The sequence below is a fragment of the Trichechus manatus genome, unplaced genomic scaffold, assembly GCF_000243295.1.
Source record: "Trichechus manatus latirostris isolate Lorelei unplaced genomic scaffold, TriManLat1.0 scaffold00003, whole genome shotgun sequence".
In the NCBI taxonomy this organism is placed as follows: domain Eukaryota; kingdom Metazoa; phylum Chordata; class Mammalia; order Sirenia; family Trichechidae; genus Trichechus; species Trichechus manatus.
Genome location: NW_004443939.1, coordinates 11,608,301 through 11,628,156, shown reverse-complemented (window position 1 = coordinate 11,628,156; position 19,856 = coordinate 11,608,301).

Sequence of the window (19,856 nt, the reverse complement as noted above, 5' to 3'; positions counted from 1 at the left end):
ACTGTGAGGAAATAAATTTCTCTTCGTTAGAACCATCCACTTGTGGTATTTCTGTTATGGCAGCACTAGATGACTAAGATAATAATGAATACTATTTTTAAAATGTTGACAGCTTTCCCACTTCTGTTGAGCAAAAAAGCATCCATTGAACCTACATTATCTGACAGGTATAAAAAGCTTTCCTATCTAAAAATACCTTTTCACCAACTGAAGAATGGACTGAATTTCCCCCTGGTTAGTCTCTCCTTTCATATAAAGCATCAAAAGCCCTAAATAAAGTGCTGTATTAATTTCCCCAATCACTGTTTTAGTACAGCACTAACTGATGAGGTTGGTTCTCCTTCCTCTTCTTCTCAAGGCGCCTCAACCCACTGTTGATATGATGATCAAGTAATTCAAGTCTCCTTCCCTCATATTATAGTGGAGTACATTTATAAACCATACATTTCCAACTTCCATGCCTATCTTACAAAGTTTAGTGACAAAGTTCTTCATTCCATAGCACTTAATGCAAGAGAGCAGATGACTTCTATCTATATTCCAGAAATGAAAGGAATAATGAAAGGGATAGCATGGTGACTGCCATCTTCAAATCACTAAGAATGTTGAAGAAGAGCCTCCAATCCTTACAAACTAAATTTCTACTTTGGCTGATTCATTCTCATTTCTTCGGTTCTTTCGTTACCTCACCCCCATCTCCCAGCCTGTCATCACCGACCACTTACTGGTCACTTTAATGGGCCCCCAAAAGGCAATTAAAATCCTAAAGTGCAGAGTCACTTGTTAACTTAGTGTCATTCCTGAAATCCCCATGAGTTCACTGGAATGTCCATTTTGATAATGCTTTACCAATTAGAAAGAGTCCTTATTGCTTCCATAGTATGGACATCTCTGTGACCAAAATAAGCAATGTGAGCTCCTTTAGGGGAGTGGAGAGGAGACCTTACAGAAAAAAAAGGTATTATTTTCCAATACCAGGGGAAAATGTGACTAAATGGGCAGCTTCTGTCCGGAGATGAGATGAGAAGGCAGAGAGGGTCAGGAGCTAGTTGAATGGACTCGGGAAAATCTGGGTTGAAAAGGAGAAGTGTGCTGTCACAGTATAGGGAGAGCAACTAGGGTCACATAACAAGGTGTCTGTAAATTTTTGTATGAGAAACTGACTTGAATTGTAAACTTTCACTTAAGGCACAATAAATAAAAAAAGAAGTCCTCCTTTGGGAGGACTGCATACAATAATGTGTGAAAATGCTCTGTAACTTTTAAAGAATTGTAATGAGTAACAATTCCAGTAGATACTTGGACTACCTACCCAGACTATGCTCCCTTTTTTGGGATATGTCTCCATCACACCCTTGCAAAGGTAGACCCAGGCCAGCCATATTTGAAATTCATTAGCAAACACATTAAAATGCACTCAGGTAGTCATTACACTGAATTGTTTTGGAAAATGTCTTGTTTTGGAAAAGCACAGTGCAAAAACATCTTCATTCCTGTAGCTTGGCACAATGAGACAGCAGGATGACAAGTGTCTTATTATTCTCTATGGTGCCTTAATATTTAGAGGACATTTGATGCTATAAGTCTCTCTCTCCCCTGAGTCACCTTTATCACAGTTTAACATTATGCTACGCTGTTTCTCACGTCCATCTGTTACAGTGATATGACACAGATATACTCCTCCAGGATGGTGGAAACAAACTAGTCAGAGAGTCAGGAGGCTGAGCTTCTAGTTCTAGTTCTTGAACTAACTATGCAACCTTAGGCAAATCTCTCAAATTCTCTTGGCTTCAGTTTTCTCTGAAAAAATAGGAAGAATAATATACATGATTTTGATGAAATGGAAGCCAAGACTGCCCTCCTGGTCATTAGAGGTTCCTCAGGCCATTGAACCAACAGGTAGGGGAAGGGTGATGCATCCTTATTAAGAGAAATCAGGTAGGGATGGAACAGGGAGGGCTATATTTAGAACTCAGGGATCCAATGGGGAACCTCTTAGCAACACTTTGCCCAGTGGTCCAGTCAACGGAAAAGTGCAACCACTCAATAAACACAAGACTATCAATGCCTCAGATCCCATAGACCTGAAGTTTTTTTTTTCTTCAGTGCCTGCATTTATTGCTGTGCTTTAAGTGAAAGTTTACATTTCAAGTTAGTCTCTTGTACAAAAATTTATATCTAGTTATGTGACTCTAATTGCTCTCCCTGTACTGTGTCAGCACACTCCTCCTTTCCACCCCTGATTTCCTGTCTCCATTCAACCAGCTGCTGACCCTCTCTGCCTTCTCATCTCACCTCCGGACAGGAGCTGCCCATTTAGTCTCATGTATCTACTTGAGCTAAGAAGCACACTCTTCACGGGTATCATTTTATGTCCCACAGTCCAGTCCAATCTTTGCCATAGACATGAAGTTTGGGTCTCTTTAAACCTGTTTTGGTAAAGCACAGGCAAAAGCATCTTTACTCCTACATCCTGGCACGGGAAACAGGCAAAGAATCACATCCAGCTGAGTGCTGGCAGAGGATAGGAGAAACATGGAAATGGGGGATAGAGCAAGGTAACTTTAACTACCAACTTAGGCCCTGTTACCAACTACAGAAGCAGGGATTGTACCAGCTATGTTTGTGTTGCTTAGTCATTTTTCCCTCTGCTCCAACTCTCCTACTTTAAAAAGAAAAACACTGGAGATGGCTAACAGTTTAGGCTCAAATTGGCATATGCTCGACATCCCATCATCCCAGATCTACTCTCTACCTTCTCCATTCTCCAGCCTGAGAGGCTGAGCTATATGCACTACATCAGTGGGTACTCTTGCCTTCTGTCTTCCAGCTGAGTTTAGCAACAGAAGCACAGACGGAAGATCGAAGGAAGGAAGGGAGTAGAGTACAGTCACGGTATTTACCTCCTTCCTATAGAGTCACTGGAGCCCTGGTAGCAAAGTGGTTAAGCATTCAGCTGCTAACCAGAAGGTTGGCAGTTCAAATCCACCAGCTGCTCCTTGGAAATCCTATGGGGCAGCTCTACTCTACTCTGTCCTATGGCATGGCTATGAGTCAGAAGTGACTCAGTGGCAACAGGTTTGGATTGTTGGTTATAGAGTCACTATGCTGTGGGCTGGCTGCATTCCTCCCCTAGAGGTCACACCTCCTGCCAAGCAGTCAAGCCACACAGTTCTGCCTCCTGGTTCTAACAATGGCTTCCTCTCTTTGCCCCTTCAAGCCTAGGGGTGGTAATGGTACCCCAAGTTACTATCACAAAAAATAAAACCGAACTCGTTATCATCTAGTCGATTCCAGATCATGGCAACTCCACTTGTTACAGAGTCAAATTGCTCTGTAGGGTTTTCTTGGCTGTAATCTTAATGGAAGCAGATTGCCAGGACTTTCCTCTGTGGTGCCACTGGGTAGGTTCAAACCACCAACCTTTAGGTTAGCAGTCAACAGCAAACCATTTATGCCACCTAGGGCCCTTTTTACTGTCAGTAGAGTATTGTATTACCACTTACGGGTTCCTTACACCCTGCCCACAACTTTGTAAGTAGTTCATCTTTATTAAACTTTCCTCAAATTGCCAAATTTGTACAAATAAATTACCATTTCCATTCTGGTGAGGCCCTAATACTGACAGGTTTTTCATAGGTACCACAAGGGGTAGTTGTAAAACCAAATGAGTTTTTTTTTTTTAATGTGTGTGAAATTTCTCTGAAGAATGTAATGACTTTGTAGAAGTTCAAATGAGGCATATGCCAGTACTATGATCCAGATACAGAACGTTGCTGGTGCCCTAGAAGCACAATCAGTGCTCCCCCTCAACCCGGTTAAGAAGTAACCTTTATTCTGATTTTTGTGGCAATCACTCATTGCTTTTCTGCATTTTACCAGCTAAAGTGCATTTTGCCAACTATGTAAGCACGCCTTAGATAGTTTTATTTTGCCTGTTATAGAACTTATGTAAATGGACTCATACTGTACACATTCTTTTGTGTCTTGCTTTTTTTTTCTCAATATTGTTAGATTCATCTGTGTTAGTGTCCAGAGCATTCATGTTGTTGTAGTATACGTTGTTCACTTCACTGCTGTATACCGCTCCTTTGTAAGACTATTCAACACTTTATTCTACTGTCATTGTGTGATTTGTTTCCAATTTCTACACGGCTATGGGAATTCTTATACTTATCTCTAGCACAATGCAGGAGTTTCTCTAGCACAGCAGTTCTCACAATTTTAGATCTCAGAACCTCTTTACCCTCTTAAAAATTATTGAGGGTTTTGTTTATGTGAGTTATATATATATCAATATTTACTGCAGTAGAAATTAAAACTAAGAAAATTGTAAAATATTTAATAATTTATTTAAAGTAACAATCGGAAACCCATTACATGTTAACATAAATAATGTGTTTTTTTTTTTTTTGAAGAAAAAACAAAACTATAAAGTTTAGGAAGATAGTGTGGAATAATACTTATATGACCTTGAGATAGGGAAAGAACTCTTAATACAAAAAGCAAGACCACAAAAAATTGATAAATTGGACTGCATTAAATTTAAGAACTTCTGTTCAGGAAATGATACTTTAGAGAGTGAAAACTCAAGCCACAGCATAGGAAAAGATATTGTTGTTGGGTGCAGTTGAGTCAATTCTGACTCATATCAACCCCATGTGATAGAGTACAACTGCCCCCATAGAGTTTTCTTGGGTGTAATCTTTATGGAAGCAGATCACCAGGTCTTTCTCCTGCAGAGCAGCCATGTGGGTTCGAACTGTCAACCTTTCAGTTAGCAGCCAAGTGCTTAACTGTTGTGCCACCAGGGCTCCTTAGCAGAAGATTGATATTAGCTACAGATGTAGCCAACAAAGGACTTGATTCCAAAACATATAAAGAATTCATACAAATCAATATGAAAAAGTCAGGCAACCCAATAGAAAATTGGGCAGAAGACTTGCACCGGTGCCCTACCTCAGAGGAAATCTACATGGCAAATAAAAAATAAAGAGGTACTCCACCTTGTTTCCCTCATTCGCAATGATAGAAACGCAAAATAAAACCACAGTAAAATACCAATGCCATGCCAACTGTTGGTGATAATGTGAAATGATGGAAATTATCATAGGCTGATGACGGGAGCGTAAACTTTGAAAGAGAGTGTGGCACTGTCCAGTAAATATGAAGTTATACATACCTTCTGACACAGCAACTTCACTCCTATGCTTTATCCTAGAGCAGCATTTCTCAAAATGTGATCCACAGACACCTGAGGATGCCTGTTTCTTCTGGGGGTCTGTAAGTGTAAAATTATTTTAATAATAATGTTAATATGTTATTTGATTTTTTCATGGTGTTAACATCTCCACTGATGGGGCAAAACCCATGGTGGATAAACTGCTGACACATTAGCACAAATCAAGACAGTGCACTAAATTGTACTTATTCTTCACCATCACTTGCTAGCAGTCCAAAAAAAAAAAAAAAAGTAGTTTTGCTTAAAAATAGCTTTAATTAAGCAATAAAAATTAATTTTATTAAATCTTGACCCTTCTACTCTTCTTTCTTTCCTTTTTTTGAGTTTTATTTTTATCATTCAATTTATTTCCCTGATGGTGCAGTGGTTAAGTGTTTGACTGCTAACCAAAAGGTAGCCAGTTCAAATCCACCAGCCACTCCTTAGAAACCCTATGGGGCAGTTCTACTCTGTCCTATAGGGTCGCTATAAGTCAGAATCGACTCAATGGCAACAGGTTTGATTTTTTTTTTTTTAGTTACTGATTGATAGATTTATTATCTGTATCTTTTCTTTTAGAAGTTAGTCTAAAATTTCTATATGCATATGTAACCTGTCAAGTCAAAAGATAGTCAATAATGTTATTCTTGTTCAAGATGCTACAAAAGCTGTACATGCTAATTTATGTAATCTCCTGATTTACATGCTCTTATTTTTTAATCTCATAAGACAATATTAATACCGTGTTATACACAACATTGCATTATTTAGATTTATCTACATATTTACCACTGTCTTTATTCTTTATTCCTTCTTGTACCTCAGAGTTTCCATCTGGGATCATGTTCTTTCTTCCAGAATGACATCCTTCAGAATTCCCTTTAATGAGGGAATGATGGCAAATTGTATTTCTGTTTGTCTGCATATGTCTACATTGTGCCCTTATTCTTGAAAAATATTTTCGCTAGGAATAGAATACTGCGTTAACGGTTATTTTCTTTCAACCCGTTGATATCATAGTACTATCAACTGGTTTCCATTGCTGCTATTGAGAAGTTAAGCTGTCAGTCTAACTGTTGTTCCTTTTAAAGATGATCTCTGCTTGACAACACATTCCCAATCTCTTTTTCTTTGGTATTCATTAGTTTTATTATGATGAGTCTAGGTCTTTTTCCTTTAACTTACTTGAGATTTGTTTGGCTTCTTTAATGTGTGGATTGATATAATTCATTTGTTCCAGAAAAGTACCATATTTTTACACAAATAACGTGTGCTTTCTACATTTGTTTGCCAACTGTACCCTCCCCCCATGAAGTATTTTCGTAAGCATTCTATGCTAACTTTTTTTACAGCAATATGTTAAAAAAAAAAAACTTGGCACACCAGTGCTTATGAAAATACCTCTGGGAGGAGGGCACAGTTGACAAACAAACATAGGAGGCATGAATTATTTGCATAAAATACGGTACCGGCCATTATTTCTTCAAATATTGCTTCTGCCATATCAACTCTTTCCTCTCCTTATAAAACATAAATGTATGTTAAACTTCTTCAATCTGTCGTCCATGAATCTTACTCCCTCTTTCATATAGTCCATTTCTTTGAATTCTTGTACTGCATTACATAAAATTTCTTGTGACCTAAACTTCCTGTTCTCTAATTCTCTTTTCATTTGCGTCTAAGATGCTGTTAAACATAGCCACTGGTTTTTGTTTTGTTTTTATATTCAGTAATTGTATTTTTCACTTTCAGAAGTTTTATTTGGTCCTTTAAAAAAAATTTGGTCACTTTTTATAGTTTCCAGTATCCTGCAAGAAAGAAATATATTTCTTTAAAAATAATAGGCATAATTGTTTAGTAATCTCTGTCTGATAATTCCAGGGTCTGAAGTCTCTTTGGCTCTGTTTCTACTGTTGTTTTATCTAGCTCTCACATGTGGTGTTTATTTCTTTATATGTGCTTAGCTATTTTTTACTACGTGCGCTCATTGACCTTGAAATTGTTTGTGCAAATACCTTTAAGCCCAGGATGAAGGTGACTTCTCAGAGTGGATTTGTTATTTGTTTGTTTGTTTCTTTTTTTTTTTATCTCTAGGGGCTTTACCAGTCTGGCACCAATTTAATTTACATTTATGGCTTGTTTTTTTTTTTTTGGACCACCAAGTGGTTATAATTTTAGGCTACAATCTGCAGTAACATCAGCTTGTAATTACAAATTTTCAAGGATGAAATCGTTTCCCCATTGTACTGTTCAGCAGTCCCCTGTGGGTGGAGATTTGGAAGAAATGTAGCCCTTTGAATTCCCAATTTAATTGGTGGGTTTTCGTTTGTACTTTACTCTTTGGGAAGACAAGCTCAAATTGGCTGGATTGGCAAATGCCCTGGGGCAAAAGTGGCTTCAGTACCCCTTAGATTTTGTCCCTCTAATTCTTTGCTGTCTTATTTGTGCTTTGATACTTTTAAGATCTCTTCCTATTCAATCTAACATTCTTAGATGTTCCTTTCTGTTGTCAACAGGCCAGGATGAGGTGCTCCCTGCACAGGCTCCCTGTATTTAGTGACCACTGAGGCATCACAGGTGCCATTTCTAGTTTTCTGCTGGTGTGTGTTGCTCAAGTTTCTAGCTGGGGTATTTCACAGAATGGTCATTTTTACCTGCTTAGTCAGGAGCTGGTGATATGCCTTGGCTGACTCAGTCTCATCATGGCTATCATTGGCATTATAGACTTCTCTGAATCTCTGCTACATCCTCCATTGAACTCTTTCATCTGTTTTTGCTGTGGAGTCACCTTTATTTACCTCCCCCATGACAGACCCAATGGCTCTCAAATGAGCACATTCTATGTCCTCCACAGGCATTCCAGGAACATCTGAGTCCCTTCCATACCACACAAGAGCTAATGGAGACCCTCTTTTTGTCTAACTATGCTACTCTGTTCTCTTTTCTTTCCTGGGCCTACCTAATTGTGCTGCTGGATCACCCCGAACAGAGATTTTATTCTGGAATCCCAAGTGGGAAGTAGGGCAGAAGCCCCTCTGACCTTAGCCTTCCCCTCAACCACTATAACACATCTTCCTTTTTGGACTTGTTTTTGGGATCAAGAAAATTTCTCACTGCTTGGCTTTCCTATCTCCTACTTTCTTCTTCTCCCTATAACTCACTGGAACAGGAAGAGAATCAAACATTTCACTTCCTCAAGATCATATCTTTGTTCATCTTGGTTTGGCAAGCTGCATAGTTGTAAGTGGATGAAGTTATCCCCCTATACTGTGAAACACACTCTATGATCTAGTCTACCAGGTTTAGCTCTTGATATGCCAATGGTAGTAAAAGAAATATGGAAAATCTTTTCTCTCATACTTTTTTTTTTATTTCTGATTTTCTAAGTAATGCTTTGATCAAAAATCCTATTTTGGATGTCAGAAGGTGATTTTCAACTCTTTCTTTTCTAATTTCTGCTTTAACAGTCCTAATCCCACCCTTCACACACCACCCTCAGGCAAATTAATGCTTTAGGCCAACTAAGGAAAAGGTAGTATGTATGAAAATTCAAGTTACACACGTATACATATGTATATATTATTTTTTAATCAAAAGCATTAGTATTTGCTATTGCTGTGTATCAAGTTACTCCAAAATTTAGTGGCTTAAAAACAATGAATATATATTATTTCATAGTTTCTATGGGTCATGAATTTGGAGCAATTTAGCTGGGTGAGTCTGGCTCAGGGTCTCTCATAAGGTTACAGTCCATATGAACTCTGGGCTACCATCATCTCAAGACTTGACTGAAGATGGAGGATCAACTTCCAAGTTCATTCATGTGGCTATTCACAGGAGGCCTTAGATTCTTCTGGGCTCTTGGCTGGAGGCCTCAGTTTCTCAACACATGGGCCTCTCCTTATGACACGGCAACTGGCTTCCCTCAGAGAAACAGAAAGAGAGGGAGAGAGAGTGAGCAAACAGGAAGTCACTGTGCCTTTTGCATCCTAGTCTCTGAAGTCACACTCCTCCACTCTTGCTTTATTCTATTCATTTAGAAGTGAGTCACTAAGTCCAGCCCACACTCAATGGACAGGGAATGTCTTAAAGGGCATGTCAAAAAATGTGTGGACATTTTCAACCGCCACAGCATTCAAAATCATTTATTGCCAACTTTCTGTGTGCCAGAGTGCTAAACTGGGGGTATACCACTGGGGTACAATGACAACAACAAAAAGTATAGATTGATTGCATAATTGAGTTCAAAGTCTGGTGAGTACATGATCAAGAAAATAGGCAATTACAATACACTAAAATACAGGCTCTAATTTTCTCCATGTGACATGGAGGACAACAGGTGCTTGAGGGTACACAAGCCAATACATGTCTTCTTTATAACTGGTAATTTAGCAAAAGTGATCGAGAGCTGAGACTCAAGAGCCAGAATACCTGCATTCAAACTCAGCTCTGCTACTTACTATGTGACCACAGGCCAGTAACTCATCCTTTCTGTGCCTCAATTTCCTCATCAGTAAAATGGGAGAACAACAGGACCTACCTCATGGGGTCCTTGTGAGGATTAAATGTTAGCTTAAAGTAAAAGCCTTTAAAATTGCCTGGAACACAGCAAGTGCTGGTTTTCATCACAGTTGTAAAGTGCAAGATGCTTCAAAAATGGAAGGTATTACTATTATTCTAATTTCCTTATCCCTGTCACATTGAAAATTGAATTAACTTCCTTTGCAATTTATTTTTTAATGATATATTTGTACCTTTTTTCTTTTAAGCATATAAACATACGTAGTAAACTGTGAATGTCACTCTTCACCTCCACCCTTACTCACTCATCAATCCCACTTCCTTCCCCAGAGGAAACCACTTTTAACAGTTTCATGTATATTTTTTCACAAATTTTTTTTACCTGTTTACAAGTTATATATTTTAAAAATATTTATACATGGAATCATACTATACATATGATTTTGCTATTTTAGTTGCATTTTTCACTTGATGATTTACCAAATCTTTTCACGCTAGTAAGTATAGCTCGACATCATTCCTTTTACAGACTAAAACGCTGTAGGATGGACGTACAGTGAAACCTGAGAGCCGGAACTCGACAGGATTGCCTTGCTTTTCCAGGTCTTGCAATTTTCAGCCTTTGACAGGGTGCAGTCACCACTTTGCTATCGCTCTCTATTTAGTGGAAAATATTGGAGTTTTCCTTCTCTGACAAGTTTTCCACCTTAAGCAGGTTCCAGCTTTTGCAGCTTTTTACTGTACCATAGATTCTTTAACCATGCCTCTATTGATTGATATTTCGATTGTTTTCAATGTTTATTATTATAAACAATTGTGTAATAAATATTCTTATAAATATGACATTTAAACAGTTTCTAACCTTCAAAGATTTCATGAGTGTAAATGTTTTTGATTAAAGCCTGTTACACTCATTGTACAAAGCTGGCTGGCAGAGAAGGAAGAATGAGACAGACCTACAGAGAAGAGACATGGATCAGGGTCTGATATTTCTTGAACAGAGCAACTGGATCTTCTTCCTTCCTGGGACCCAGTTACACTTCTGCCTTGGATTTGGTCAGATACTGGGTCTGCTTAAACTGGTTTTACTATTTGCATTCAAAAGAATGTGTTCCATTGTATCTTCCTTTAAGGCTGAGCCCCAGTAACATAACACCTTGTCTATCCCTAAAAGTTTGCTTGACCACCCCAGCCCCTAGGCTGAACCTGCTTGTTTTGACTGTAAAGTCCACTCGCTTAGAAATTAAACCATTTTGGCCACTTTGTTTAAAATCATGATTATCTAACATTATTGGGCAAAGAGAAATTCTAGATAAAGAAGTTAAAGATTGTTGCTGTTAAGTGCCGTCCAGTCAGTTCTGACTCACAGTGACCCTACGTACAACAGAACGAAACACTGTATGGTCCTGTGCCATCCTCACAATCCTTGCTATGTTTGAGACCATTGTTGCAGCCACTGTGTCAATCCATCTCATGGGTGGGGGTGGTGGTCTTCCTCTTTGTCGATGACTGTCTACTTTACCAAACATGATGTCCTTGTCCAGTGACTGGTCTCTCCTGATAACTTGTCCAAAGTACATTAGACGAAGTCTCACCATCCTTCCCTCTAAGGAGCGTTCTGGCTGTACTCCTTCCAAGACAGATTTGTTCATTCTTCTGGCAGTCCATGGTATATTTAATATTCTTCGCCAACAACATAATTCAAAGTCATCAATTCTTTGTCAGTCTTCCTCATTCATTGTCCAACTTTCCCATGTATATGAGGTGACTGAAAATGTCATGGCTTGGGTCAGGTGCACCTTAGTCCTCAAAGTGACATCTTTGCTTTTGAACACTTAAAAAGGTGTTTTGCAGCAGATTTGCCCACTGCAATATGTTGTTTAATTTCTTGACTGCTGCTTCCATGGCGTTGATTGTGGATCCAAGTAAAATGAAATCCTTGACAACTTCAATATTTTCTCCATTTATCATGATGTTGCGTATTGGTCCAGTTGTAAGGATTTTTGTTTTCTTTACGTTGAAGTGAAATCCCTACTGAAGGCTGTAGTCTTGGACCTTCATCAGTAAGTGCTTCAAGTCCTCTTCACTTTCAGCAAGCAAGGTTGTGTTATCTGCATATTGCAAGTTGTTAGTGAGTCTTCCTCCAATCCTGATGCCATGTTCTTCTTCATATAGTCCAGTTTCTCAGACTATTTGCTCAGCATTCAGACTGAATAAGCACAGTGAATGGATACAACCCTGAGGCACACTTTTCTTGATTTTAAACCACACAGTTTCCCTTTGATCTGTTTGAATGACTGCATCTTGGTCTATGTACACGATCTGCATGAACACAATTAGTGTTCTGGAATTCCCATTTTTGCAATGTTATCTATAATTTGTAATGATCCACACAGTCAAGTGCTTTTGCATAGTCAATAAAACATAGGTAAACACTTTCTGGTATTCTCTGCTTCCAGCCAGAATCCACCTTACATCAGCAATGATATTCCTCATTCCATATCCTCTTCCGAAGCTGGCTTCAATTTCTGGCAGTTCCCTGTTGATGTACTGCTGCAACTGTTTTTTAATTATCTTCAACATAATTTTACTTGCATTTGATATTAATAATATTGTTCGATAATTTCAGCATTCCATTGGATTACCTTTCTTTGGAATGGGCACAAACATAGATCTCTTCCAGTTGGTTGGCCAGGTAGCTGTCTTCCAAATTTCTTGGCATAGATGAGTGAGCACTTGCAGCATTGCATCCATTTGTTGAAGCATCTCAACTGATATTCCATCAATTCCTGGAGCCTTCAGTGCAGCTTGGACTTTTTCCTTCAGTACCATCGGTTCTTGATCATATGCTGCCTCCTAAAGGGGCTGAACGCTGACCAGTTCTTTTTGGTACAGTGACTGTATGCATTCCTTCCATCTCCTTTTTATGCTTCCCATGATGTTCCATTTTTTGCCCATAAAATCCTTCAATATTGCAACTGGAGGCTTGAATTTTCTCTTCAGTTCTTTCAGCTTGAGAAATGTTGAGTGTGTTCTTCCCTTCTGGTTTTCTAACTCCAGATCTTTGCATATTTCCTTATAATACTTTACTTCATCTTCTTGAGGCACCCTTTGAAATCTTCTGTTCAGCTGTTTTACTTCATCATTTCTTCCTTTTGCTTTAGCTACTCTATATTCAAGGGCAAGTTTCAGAGTCTTTTCTGACATCCATTTTGGCCTTTTTTTTTTCTTCTTTTCTGTCTTTTTAATGACCGTTTGCTTTCTTCATGTGTAATGTCCTTCATGTCATCCCACAATTTGCCTGGTGTTTGGTCATTAGTGTTCAATGCATCAAATTTATTCCTGAGATGATCTCCAAATTCAGATGGGATATACTCAAGGTCCTACATTGGCTCTTGTGGATTTGTTTTCATTTTATTCAGCTTCAGCTTGAACTTGCATATGAACAATTGATGGTCTTTTCTGCAGTTGGCCCCTAGCCTTGTTCTGACTGATGATGTTAAGCTTCTCCATGGTCTGTTTCCACAGATGTAGTTGGTTTGGTTCCTGTGTTTTTCATCTGACAGGGTCCACATATATAGTTGCCGTTTATGTTGTTGAAAAAAGGCATTTGCAATGAATAAGTCATTGATCTTGCAAAATTCTATCATGCAATCTTCAGTGTTGTTTCTGTCACCAAGGCCACATTTTCCAAAAACTGATCCTTCTTTTTTGTTTCCACCGTTTGCATTCCAATCACCAGTAATTATCAGTGCATCTTGATTGCATGTTTGATCAATTCCAAACTGCAGAAGTTGGTAAAAGTGTTGAATTTCTTCATCTTTGGCATTAGTGGTTGGTGCGTAAATTTGAATGATAGTAATATTAACTGGTCTTCCTTGTAGGCATGTGGATATTATCTTATCACTGACAGTGTTGTATTTCAGGATAGATCTTGAAATATTCTTTTTGACGGCGAATGTGATACCATTCTTTTTCAATTTGTCATTCCCAGCTTAGTAGACCATATGATTGTCTGATTCAAAATGGCCGCTTTCAGTCCATTTCTGCTCACTAATGCTTAGGATATCGATCTTCAAGTGTTCCATTTCATTTTTGATAACTTCCAATTTTCCTTGATTAATACTTTGTACATCCATCGTGCTGATTATTAATTGTTTCGATTATTAATGGATGTTTGCAGCTATTTCTTCTCACTTTGAGTCATGCCGCATCAGCAGATGAAGATCCCAGAACTGTTACTCCATCCACGTCATTAAGGTCACCTCTACTTTCAGGAGGCAGCTCTTCCCTAGTTGTATTTTGAGTGCCTTCCAACCTGAGGGGCTCATCTCCTGGCACCGTATCAGACAAGTCTGTCTTCGTCTGGAAGCTTGGCTGAAGCCTGTCCACCATGGGTGTGATGCTTAAGATTGTGTGTCAACTTGGCTGGGCCATGATTCTCAGTGTTTTGACAGTTGTATAATGTTGTGATCACTTCCCTCTTGAGATTCAATATGTAATCACCCCCATGATGGGATCTGCTGTGAGTAGCCAATCAGTTGAAATGGAGTTTCCTTGGGTGTGTGGCCTGCATCGAATGTAAGCAGACATTCTGGCAAGGCTTGGGGGCCCTTTGCTCATGCTGGAGGCTGCAGCTGGATCCTGTTTGTCTGACCTCTGGTTCTCGGAAATTGAGCTAGCAGCTTACCTGTGGTCTTGCCTGCTGATCTTGGGATTCATAGATCTTCAAAATCTGTGGGCAAGAGCTCTGCTCTCTGACCTGCCAGTCTTGGGTTTGCCAGCCACTGCAGCTGCATGAATCAGGAGCAGCCTCTATCCTAACCCACGGACTGGGGACATTCCAGCCTCTACAACCATGTAGACCATTTCTTTGATATAAATCTCTCTCTATATATATATTTATACCCTTTACTGGTTTTGCTTCTCTAGAGAACCCAGCCTAAGACAATGGGTGACCCTGCTGATATTTGAAATACTGGTAGCATAGCTTCCAGCATCACAGCAACACACAAGCCACCACAGTACAACAAACTGAGAGATGAGTGGTGGAATTAAAGATTAACATTTTAAAAATTTTTTTAAATGTTAATCATCTTGGATGGAACTTTCTACAGTTGTTGACAAAAATTCCTAATTTATTAAATTAAATGCATTTCTATTTAATCATTTCTTGATGATTCAAGGTCAACATCATGAAGATCAAACATTTTACACACAAAGCATAATTCAGTGAGTCTACAGAGTCAACTAATTTGTATTATTTTGTTTTAAAACAGAATAAAATAAGCTCATTCTTGGAGAAAGAAAAATATGAAATCAGATATGACTCCTCCTGTAAGCATGGAAACTGTTTTAATTAAAGAAAAGCTATGAAGCTAAAAGTACTTTTAAAATTCAGATGCTGTACTATGTAAAATATCTTAGTTTGTGCAGATGACTAAGTCTATGACTTAATATACTACTCAGAAAGCCTTACAATGATTAATCAGGTTGCCAAATAAGATTTAATTTTACCAATCTCAGCTCTCCATCACACACACCCACATGCAAACAGATTTTCTCAGTTGTTTCTTCACACTCCTGTACAGAGAGAAAATCTCTGTTGCTACAAAGCCCATATTCATTGTTTATCTCTATGTTGGAATAGACAACAAGGTTGGTAAAACAGCTTTAATTGTGGGATGTCATAAAACGGGTGTAGCTTGTGTCAGCCCATGAGAGTTGATAAGTTATATTTACTTCTAAACTTACAATGATCTTATTTTGTTTGGTTTGCTTTAGAGCTAAGGCCCTCATTTCCAATTAAAAAACCCCCCGTGTAATTTTTTGTTTTAATTGAATAGGATTTTAAAGATTAATTGTACTCACTGATGAATGTAGAAGACATAAATGTACATTTTAAAGAATAAAAATGAAGTCAGTGCTCTGTGTAACCTCCTGGAAGTTAAGAAATAAAACATTGACAGAAGCTCCCTGTGTGGGCCTCCTCAATCGCTCACCCTTCCCTACACCTTTGACGGATCTGTCCTGAGTTGGAGTATCATCCCCTTGCTTTTCTTTAGCTTTACCATCTGTGTGCACCCCTAAACAAAGTGTGCACCCCTAAACAAAATAGTGTTTAGTTTTGTCTGTTTTGAACTTAGTATAAATGGAATCATTTGTGTATTTTTTCTGTGATTTGCATCTTTCAATATTGTTTTTGAGTGTCATCATGTTGATGTATGTACCTGTTTGTTATTTTCACTGCTATATAATAATCCCTTTTATAAATATACAATAATTATATATTCTATACTTGATGGACATTTTGATTGCTTACAGTTTTTTTAAATTATTATTATGAACAATACTGCTGTGAACATTCCTGTATGTGTTTCCTAGTGCAAGAGTTCTCTAGAGTACACAAATGGGAGCAGAATTGCAGAGTCATAGGATATGTATGTTGTCCAGTCCTGTGCTGGGCAACATTTTATTCTGTTATACATAAGGTCACCATAAGTCAGAGCTGACTCAACAGCACCTAACAACAAGAAAGGTATGTACATGTTCAGACTTACTAGGTAATGCCAAACTGCTTGTACAAATTCACACTCTTAACAACAATGTAAAAGAATTCCACCTGGTCTATGAATTTCCTATATTTGAAATTGTCAGATTTTTAAATTTCTTTCAATCTGGTATGTAAAAATATTTCAGTGTGATTTCACTTTGCATTTTCCTTCTTACTAATAAAGTTGAGCATCATTTCATATGTTAAATGATCATTTGAGTTTTATCTTTTGGAACTACCTGTTCTAGTCTTTTGAGCGTTTTTTTTCCCTATTTGGTATTTGTTTAATTGATTCATAAGCATTTACTGCGTATCTTTTATCACTAGTCTTTTATCACTTAAATGTGTTACAAATATATATTTGATGACAGGTACTTTATAAAGCCTCTTGATGAACAAATGTTCTCAATTTTAATGTAGTCAAATTTATCCATCTTTTTTTTTATGGTTTGTGCTTTTTGTGTCTTAAGAAAACTTTCCCTACTCCCAAGGTCATGAGTATTTTTGCATATATTATTTTCTAAAAGCTTTATTGTTTTGCCTTTTACATTAGATTTTAATTCATCTGGAAATTATTTCTATGTATGGTGTAAAGAACGGGTCCATTTTCGTTTTTATAAATATGAATACCCAATCATTCTAGCACCATTTACTGAAAGGGCCATCCTCTCTCCTTTATCCTGCAGTGCCCCCCTTTTCTATATATGTGTAGATGATCTATGTCTGGGATCTCTTCAAATTCATTGATCTATATTTCTATCCTTGCACCAATATCATACTAATGTTAATTACTATAACTTCATAAATATCAATATTTTGTATGACAAGTCCCATAGCTTATTTTTCCTTGAGAATGTCTTGGCCATTTTTAGCCCTTTACACTTCCATATAAATTTTAGAATCACATTGTCAAATTCTACAAAAAAAAAAGTCTATTGAGATTTTGATTGGGATTGCAACTGAATCTATAGATCAAGTTGGGGAGAATTCACCTCATTTACAATGTTAAGTCTTCCAGTCCATGAACATAGTATATCTTTCCATGTATTTAGGTCTCTTTTAACAACTTTCAATAAAACTTCATAATTTTATTGCATGTCTTTTGTTGGACTTATTTCTGAATCTTTTTATAAAGTTTAATGCTCATCAAATGCATAAATGTTATCTTCGTAACTTTTATTTTTTTGTAAGCCGGTATTTAGAAATCAATTATTTTGTATTAATTTTCTATGACTGTTATAACAAACTACCACAAACTTAGTGACTTAGAACAATACAAATTTATTATCTTACAGTTCTGTACTTCAGAAATCTGTAATGGGGTAAAATCAAGGTGTTGGCAGCACTGCATTTGCTTCTGGAGGCCCTAGGGGAGAATCTGTTTCCTTGTCCTTTCCAGCTTCTAGGGGCTGCCCACATTTCTTGGCTTATGGTGCCTTCCTCCATCTTCAAAGCCTGCAACAGTAGTTCTTTTCATATCACATCACACTTGTGATTACATTCGGCTCACCTGATAATCCAGGATAATCTTCCCATCTCCTTACTCAAGAATGGAGGTTTGCTTAACATTAGAAAGTCAATTAATTTATACATACATACAAAGTCCCTTTTGCCATGTAAAGCAACATATTCATTGGTGCCGGGGATTAGGACCTGGAGAGCTTTGCGGGGGGGGGGGGTGTCATTCTACCTACCATAGTACTATTGATTTTATATCCTGCAATCTTACTAAAGAGCGCTGGTGATGCAGGGGTTGAGAGATCGGCTGTTAATCAAAAGGTTGGCAGTTCAAATCCACCAGCTGATCCTTGGAAACCCGACAGGGCAGTTCGACTCTGTCATACAGGGTTGCTAGGAGTCAGAATCAACTCGATGGCAATGGGTTTGGTTTTTTTGGTTAATCTTACTAAACTCTCTTATGAATTTTTATCATTTATGTAAATATTCTCTTAGATTTTCTACATATACAATCAAATCATTTGCAGTTTTGTTTTGTTTGTGTGTGTGTGTGTGTGTGTGTCTCCCACATTAATGCACTGGCTAGAACTTCAAGTATAATGTTGAGGAGGAGTCGTCATATCAGCAAGCCTATCTTGTTTTTGATCTCAAATTGAATGATTTCAGGATCGCGCCATTAAGCATAATATTTTCTGTACGAATTTTTTTTCCCTGAAATTAGTGAGATGATCATATGGTTTTTCTCCTTTCGTCTGTTAATATGGTTAATTACATTAATTGGCTTTCTAATGTTGAACAAACTTTCGTTCTTGAGATAAATCAAACTTGGTCATGTATTTTATTTAGTATTTGTGCTAATGAGAGATGTTGGCCTGCTCTTTTCCTTTCTTGTATTCATTGTCCTTGTCAGGTTACAGCTAGGTTATAATAACCTCATAAAATAGGTTACAGAGGATACCGACTTTTCCTATTTTCTCAAATAGTTTAAGATTGGAATTATTTGTTTCTACATTGGTTTTCATAAAATTGGCTCAGACTGTTTCTAAACCTAAAATACATCATGAAGCTGTGCATTCTTCAACACATCTGTGTCAAGTACTTTAACATATATTATCTTATTCAATGTATTTGATTGTTCAATCCAGGAAAATCAGAGGTATAACCTCTTTTTTTTCTGATAGAGGACTGAAGCCAGAATAGGTTATCTAACTGCCTAAAGATTATATAGCTACTAAGTGGCAGGCCAGAACTTAAATCAAGACTTCCTGACTCTGAATTCAGTTGTCCATTCTATAACACCACATTTTTAGTAATCCTCATTGAAATCTTCACTGTTTTGCTTTTAAATTCCTTCAACTTTTTTTATGGTGTTTGTCTCTTCCTTTGATGTTATTTCTTGCTGCTGTCACTCTTCTCCCTTCTTTCTGTTGCCCCACTATTTCTTTATTTCTGTTATGCTCCCAGAAACAATAATAGGTTACTATTTTGTAAGCTAATAGTAAATATGCTCTGAGTATCTGAGGGGCATTCCTAGAAGTAAAGTATATGAGTGTCATAACATCTATTTCAGATGCTCAGAAGCGTCTGTCATTCTTTGTATTCCTCTGGGTCCCAAATATTTCAGGTTGCTAGATTATTATCTTTCCGTGTGTGTGTCCTACACTTTGCTACTCAAAGTGCGGTCCATGGACCAGCATAATTTGCATCTTTTGGGAGCATGTTAGCAGCAAAGCAAAATTTCAGGCCCCACCCCAGAACTACCAAATCAGAATCTGCAGTTTAACAAGATCCCAGGTAAGTTATATAGACATTAAAGTTTGAGAAGCACTGGCCTGTATCATCAATTAGGTTAAAAAAAATCTTTGAGAGTTCCTTATATCTTTTCATATCCCCAGTTGGAAGCACAGAAAAGCAGATACTCATGAAATGAAGGCTATTTTGATGATTTGTAAAACATATGGCTTATCAGGTCTGCAGATGTTTTGGGCTCTGCCAGGAACTCCATATATTGTTTAACTTCAATAGGCCTCAGTTTCTCATCTATAAAATGAAAGGATAGAATTTTAAAATTTCCTCTAATGACCCAATCAATTCCAAAATGCC